The following is a 6,801-nucleotide window of genomic DNA, read 5'->3' as shown; positions in this document are numbered from 1 at the left end:
GCGGTGAGGCCAACACCCCCTGCTCTTGTTCCTACTCTCAGGAAGGCAGTGAGGCCGATGCCCCCTGCTCCTGTCCCTGCCTGTGGCCCCTCGTTGGTGGTGAGGCCGACGCCCATGCTCCTGTTACGGCCTGTGGCCCCTCGTTGGTGTTGAGGCCGACGCCCCCTGCCCCTGTTCCTGTCTGTGGCCCCTCGTTGCTGGCGCCTGCAGCCCCTGTTCCGGGTTTCTCTGTCTTTTCCTGTCTCCAGGGCGCCTGTCTGAGCTCAGGACCTTGAGGAGGGCCGAGTGGCATAGGAGGTGGAGGAAGGAGAGGGTCAGGAAGCGAACTGCCTTTCTTGCGAGGTTAGGAGGTCTCCCAAGGTTACTCCTCAGGCTCTGGAGGATCCTGAAGGTGATATGGAGGAGGGGCAAGGTAGCTCATCAGTGGAGGCATGCAAAGGTGGTGTGGATTCCAAAGGAGGAAGACTTGAAGAACATCGATCAGTTCAGAACCATCCTGTATGGGCAGTGCAACAAGCTGAAGCTCCCTATCAGCAGCCTGAATGAAGAGTTCATGGTGACCCGAACTAGGGAGGTGCTGCAATACTTAGAGTCCTGTGACTCCAAAATCTCCCAGGCTGGTATCTATGTCAGGACAGGATGAAGTGGAGAGTGGCAGAGGCCGTGGATGTCGCTGAGTCGCGGTTAAGGCACAGGGTGCTGGTGGGCGCAGTGTCTCGTGGAAGGGCAGCACAACACCTTGCTACGACAAGGCACAGGGGAATGACAGGAGGTCACTCGTCCAGGATGAGATGAGAGTGTCAGTTGAGGAGAAGCAAACAAGCAGGATGGTTGGGATGCGGCAGCCGGGAGCGTGGACATAATCGGAGCAAAGTCTCATGGGCTTCTCTCCTAGCAGTACTGAAGGTCAGGTTATAGATAAAGGGCCAACTAGCAGTACATTGTAATATTAATGCTCATGGACTTTCATATCTAATTCAGATACCCAGACAGAGAGGCACCAACTCCAATTCTTTTGCGTATTACATCAGTGGCTAGACGTAAAGGTTAGGTATGCATGCTTTCGTGGATGTGCATCCTTTCAAATATTACAAGGTATATTTATTCCCACTATGGATGGCTGGCTGGCAAGTGATGATTTCATACCCCACTGACTTGCAGCATCACTGCTCACAAATACTAATTGTTCTCTCAGACTCTGACTGTTAAGAGTTTGGTCAGTTATTGATGTGGCGATCATCTAAAACCTTGATCTTGTCACTTTAAAGTAATGGTTGGCTGCTTGTGTTTCATTTGAAAGCTGTTCACACGCCTTCTGCCTCAACCTCATGTTGTCCCACAACATTTTTGGTTGTAGTTGTTGTTTTACAGGCTGTTTTCTGTTCAGTAACTGCACGCAACACATATTGAGAATATTCACACAAGCAATACAAATCTAATTCTATGACATATAACCTCAAACAGAAATATCCCCCTTTTATATGTGAATCCACAGGAAACGTGATGTCCACAGTGATTCTGCTCTATAGAATATGTCACTAAAGGTACTGTATGTACATAGCTATAAACGGCTCCCATACAAATATGTCTCACTCTGTCTTTAATACTTGACGTTAAATGTTTAGGTGTGTATATGTACATTTTAAAGTATTATATAAGTGTACGCAAACATCCTCCCCATGAAAAATCCAGTGAAGCTGGGATTTTCAGGAAGAGATTTCCATGGTGCCTGATAAAGACTATCAATAAAGCTGGGTTTCATATCCAGACTGTATATTGAAAAATCCTGCAAGGGAATATTGTTTAATAAAATGGCATTTATGTTGTTTGTCAAGGTCCCTTCCCTGGTGAACTTGTCCAAAGTTCTCCACCAGTAAACTCAAGGTAAGCCGCTCCTTACCATCAGGAACTGCCAGCTCCATGCTCTGGCGCTTGAAAAGGCCAATGTAGTTTCTGTCAACAAACACTAAGGCTCTGTCTCGGATGTTGTCTCCAGACCTAAAGAATCTTCCGCTGGTGATGGTGGTCTCATACAGCGTGTACCCAAACGACTGGCCATTCCCGTTGTTCACGGGAAGACTCTCCCTGTTTTGCTGGCCTGGCTGACTTAAATGGATAAAACATACTCCCTCAGTAAAGCTCATCCCATAATGACCGGTGCTGGTGCATGATAGCTGGTTCATAAGCCTCTCTGTAATGCAGGTCTGGCAGGTCAGGGAAACTCTCACCTCTGTTGAAGTGGTGAAGTAGATCCCTAAGGAGATGGTACTTTGGAGTGTACTCCCCAGCTTCAGACAAGGGAGCATCATAATAATAACTGGGGACCAGTGCTTTGTAGGACGGATCAGTGAGTGCTCCACCAATGAAGCCAAAGCTGGAGACTCCATGGAACATGTAGAGGTTGACAGACATGCCTTGTCTCAGGATTTCCCTGATGGTGGACACCATATCCTCTAGAGGAAGCACATGGTGGAGGTCACCCCACACGTCATACCAGCCAGTCCAATAGTCCATGACGATAGCAGGGCTGTTGGGCTGGATAGCATTCAGATCCTGGATGTCTCTTTGACTTAGCTTCTGCAGCTTCACTGATCTGATGTCTCCAATAACACCCCCCGACTTCAATGCATTGCAGTTGTCTGATGTACAGTAAGTAGGACCTCGCTGATCCCTTTGGACTATAAAGCCCCTTTAATAAAAAGCATGTAACTTTTATCCTTTGCAAAGGATCCATACAAATTTTTCAACCTGCACTGCAATAACGGGACCTCCTTTCTTAAACTACAGTGGAATCACTTTTTGTATAAGTTTGTCAAAGAAAGTGCTGACAGCCTGAGTGAAGCCTGGGTAAGTCATCCTCAGTCTCATGCTGTCTTCTTGGAGCAGACCACCGAGGAGGTCTGCTGCTCAGAGGATATGTACGGCCCTGGATGTAAAATTACCCACAATTCCAATTCAGCAGCAAGACAGATGTAGGCTACCAAATCCAGCTGTGTGTGGAAGTTGAAGGCTCCTCTCTCTGGTTGGTACAGACTCCATGGCACATACATAGTAAGTGTGTTGATGCCACAGGCCCTCCCTCCAGTAGGCCCTGGGCTCACGGAAATAGTGGATGGCTCCCCCAATGATGTGGAAGGGCTCTCCCCCCAGGGTGAACTGCGAGGCATTGGAGCTCAAGCCCACTTTCCTGCTTATTCTCCATCCCCCTGCTGGCACTCTGGTAGAGGAGGGGATGCTTAGTGTCTTTGAGTATTTTCATTTATGATAAAGTATCACACTAATGTATATAATATTCTGATATTGCATTGACAACATAATGGATTATTCATTCACAATAAGGTATAACATTTACCACACTGCCTCATAACAACTCTAACTGAAATATACTGAACAATAGAGAGAACTTTACTTACCTGAGGTACAGTATCTGTAGTACATGATGAATTCGACAATGCACAGACAGATAAGTGCATATTTCCTTTTGTGCACATTTCTTATCCTCAGGACAACCATGGTTGGTGTGTGACATGGACAGTGGCAGCAGGGTTAGGTTTACAGCAGCATCTGAGCACAGATGAATGCATGATGCAGGCGTGAACAACGCACCGTCTAGTGGGAGTGACCCTGCACAGCCATAGAAATCTGATACACCTCATTAACAGGGTGCTGCCTTTGTCTGTGTCTCTCTATGGGTTTTTACAGAACTACTTACTACATCCAGTGTACACTAATGATATTCACAGGGAGAAGCCAACATCAGCTGTCAGGATCACCTCCTTGGGCCTGCTAGCAACGGCACAAGACTGGGAGCTGAATGTTGACCTGGGGAAGCAACTGAAGTTCCCAGAAGCTGTTATCACAACAGCATTAAGGCCAGAAATGGTGCTGATCTCGGAAGCCTCCAAGCAGGTCATTCTCCTAGAACTCACCGTTCCCTGGGAGGACCGAGATACAGAAGGTTCGCAGGCCAGTCTCTCTGCAGGGCCTACAACATGCTGAGCATCACAAGAGCCAGTAGGCGAAGGGCCATCGAGGTGGCCATTGAGGCAGCAGAAGTTGCATAAAGGTGGCTGTGGATCAGTGGAGGAGAGCCGTGGGTGGAGTAGTGCTACCTGGACACAAGACGGGGCTTGATTGACCCCGGTTGGGTCTCCTGGGTGAGGGTGTCTGATTGTTGAAAGACCCAAAACACCTAATGACCCCAGGTAACATCACTGACTATGTGTCCAGATGCATCACAGGTGATGTATTTCAGAAGTAATTCAACACTGGTTGTACCTTTTGCCTTAGACCCCATAATGACAGGCACCATCAGATGAATTATTCACAATCTGATGTCAGGAATCATTCACATATTGAATGTCTTGAATTCCTACACTGTTCAAGACATCATGAAAGCTCAAACGAGGATTGAGAGCTCTGAGCTATACATCTAACATGCAACTATACTACAACCTATATTATAATAATAATAATAGCACTTTTTTTACATACCCAATTTATTGTCCGTAATAATGATCTGATATGCTTAATTCTGCACAATATGAAATCTCCCTAACCCTGATCACACCAGAAACCTCTCAAAGGTTTTAGTTATATTAAAAGTTAATGTAAAAACTTCAGGTGCAGGGCAATAGGCTCTCTCTCTCTTTCTCTCTCTCTCTCTGTCCTTCTCTCTTGCTCGCTCGCTCCCTCTCAAACACACACACACATTTAAGGGTCATTTTCAAGATAAACCCTCCTTATAAACATATCTCAGATGTAGCTCAGCTGTAGAACCACGGCGGATCATTACCCAGTGTGAATGTAAGCTAATTTATTTAGTTGCCTTATTGTGAAAGGTTGGTCGGTGAATTTGTGTTTCCTGTCATCATAAGCAGTGTATCTGTATCAGACTTTTATTGTAAAAGTTTCACCAACGGAAGTGGTTGTTCTTCTTGAGCGAGATTTGACTAGATGTAGCAAAAAATGTCGTCCTGGTTCAAGTCCACATTGTTCAGTTCTTATTTTACTATGAGCTCTCAGTAAAGGCAAATTCATTGTTCAGCTACATGAACATCAGAGGACTGCGAATCTGCGACACACAAACGTCAGTGTGACCCGGTGTAATAAACTGTGTTATTGATGAATGGACTCATCTTTCTTTGGAAAGAAATCTGTCAAGGGTTGTCTGCCCTATTTGCTTTCTTTCTCTTTCCTTTTATTTATTTTCTATTATGATTCAATAATGTTTACAGAAGAAGCATGCAGCAAGGACTAAACCATTTGTTTGTAGGGGTGACACAAGTGACCTCAGGAAGCCGCCACTATTTTTGGATACAAATTTCAGTCAATCAATCAATTTATTCAGCCAGTTTCAGCTGTTTTCATTAAGTTCTTCGAAATTAAATTAATAATATTATTATTACTTTGGGGTCAGTTCCCCTTTTCCCCCCACTACAACGCCACTGTCTGTGGGTATTGACAGTGTGAAGGAATAAGCAAGCAGTCAAAGACTTCTCCAATGGTTCTGATAAAGCTAGCCAGTGGATGAAAAGAAAGAATCGCCACCTGGACCCACAATTGAGTAGATGCAGGGCTGTAGTGGGGGGTAAATGCACGTAATGATGTTAATGTACCTTTTTAAATACAAAATAGCCTTCAAGCACCTTTTTATGGTGGTTTACTCACTTGTTATTGTCCGGTTTTTAAAAGTTTGAGTCAATCACAATTCTTTACTGAGCATTATATGTTTAAAGCGCAACCTCACCTTGTCCCCGCCCCTTCTCACTGTTGCCTGGCACAGGACCCCTGCTCTCCTGTCTCCTTAGAGTACAGCGTGCACTCGCTTCTTACACACTCTCAAAGTCCAGTCTTTGTTGCAAATTAACCTAGATTCTGTTGTTGGGACCTACTATTGGTGAACTATAGTTTGGCCTACATGTGTAGCCAAAGCCTTACCACATGCAGCTTCCAGAACTTCCAGTCTCCCAGGGTCCTTCATTTCTTCACACCTAGGTGGGAAAGCTGCCCCTGGACCCAACTTCTGGCTACTATTGGTCACCGTGTGCCTCAGGACCCATGAGGTTACCAGGCTAATAAAACCCCAGTTCCCCCTCTGCTCACTGTCTTTCTTATCACTTCTCCTGGAGGAGAAGTGTACCTCTCTCTCTATTCCTCTCTACTCCTGGCCAGGGAGACATTCTCCCTACCCAAGTTCTTCCGACCTCCATGCAGGCCTGCCTGCTAAAACTTTCCAGAAGCCTCATGGTCTTTCTTTGCATGCAAATAACCCTTCTTTAACCTGGCACCAGCACCTCACAACCACATCTCCCCAAACTTAACACACACTGTGACCTAAGCCACAGTGGCCACATTTTGAAAAAATACTCGCACATATGCACACACATGCATACTCACATACACATTTGTATTAAGTACACTGTTAGTTAGTTTGTGTTTTACTTTTATTAATTCCATAATAAATGTTTTTCTTTAACACATATGCTGTTGTCATTAATGTTGCATAAGTATGAATTATTGAGCCAAAGATCACTTTTTAATTCCAAACATAAGTCGTGATGTACCACCCTGATTTCTTCCAAAAAACCCACTGAGGAGGGTCATATTTATTATTTTTATAATTTATTATAAGGCTAAATGTAAGAGCATAAATATACACATAGAAAAGCAGTTATGCAACTTTATCTATTCAATACAAAGTACAATATCTAATATATAATGGAGAAAATGTATAAAGTAACATGAAATTGCAACACTCAAGTAATGTCGCTCAAAATTGTATACAATAATTGAGTAAAT

The 6,801-nt window shown here is 44.6% G+C and overlaps 1 pseudogene; it reads right to left on the bottom strand.

The window, feature by feature from the left end:
• Nucleotides 1-1,383: 1,383 nt before the first annotated feature.
• On the bottom strand, nt 1,384-3,513 carry LOC118116751 (annotated as a pseudogene).
• Between the last annotated feature and the right edge of the window lie 3,288 nt (nt 3,514-6,801).

The sequence above is a fragment of the Hippoglossus stenolepis genome, chromosome 10 (genome assembly GCF_022539355.2).
Source record: "Hippoglossus stenolepis isolate QCI-W04-F060 chromosome 10, HSTE1.2, whole genome shotgun sequence".
Lineage (NCBI taxonomy): Eukaryota > Metazoa > Chordata > Actinopteri > Pleuronectiformes > Pleuronectidae > Hippoglossus > Hippoglossus stenolepis.
Note: the sequence above shows the minus strand (reverse complement) of the source record. Positions and strands in the feature narration are given on the sequence as shown.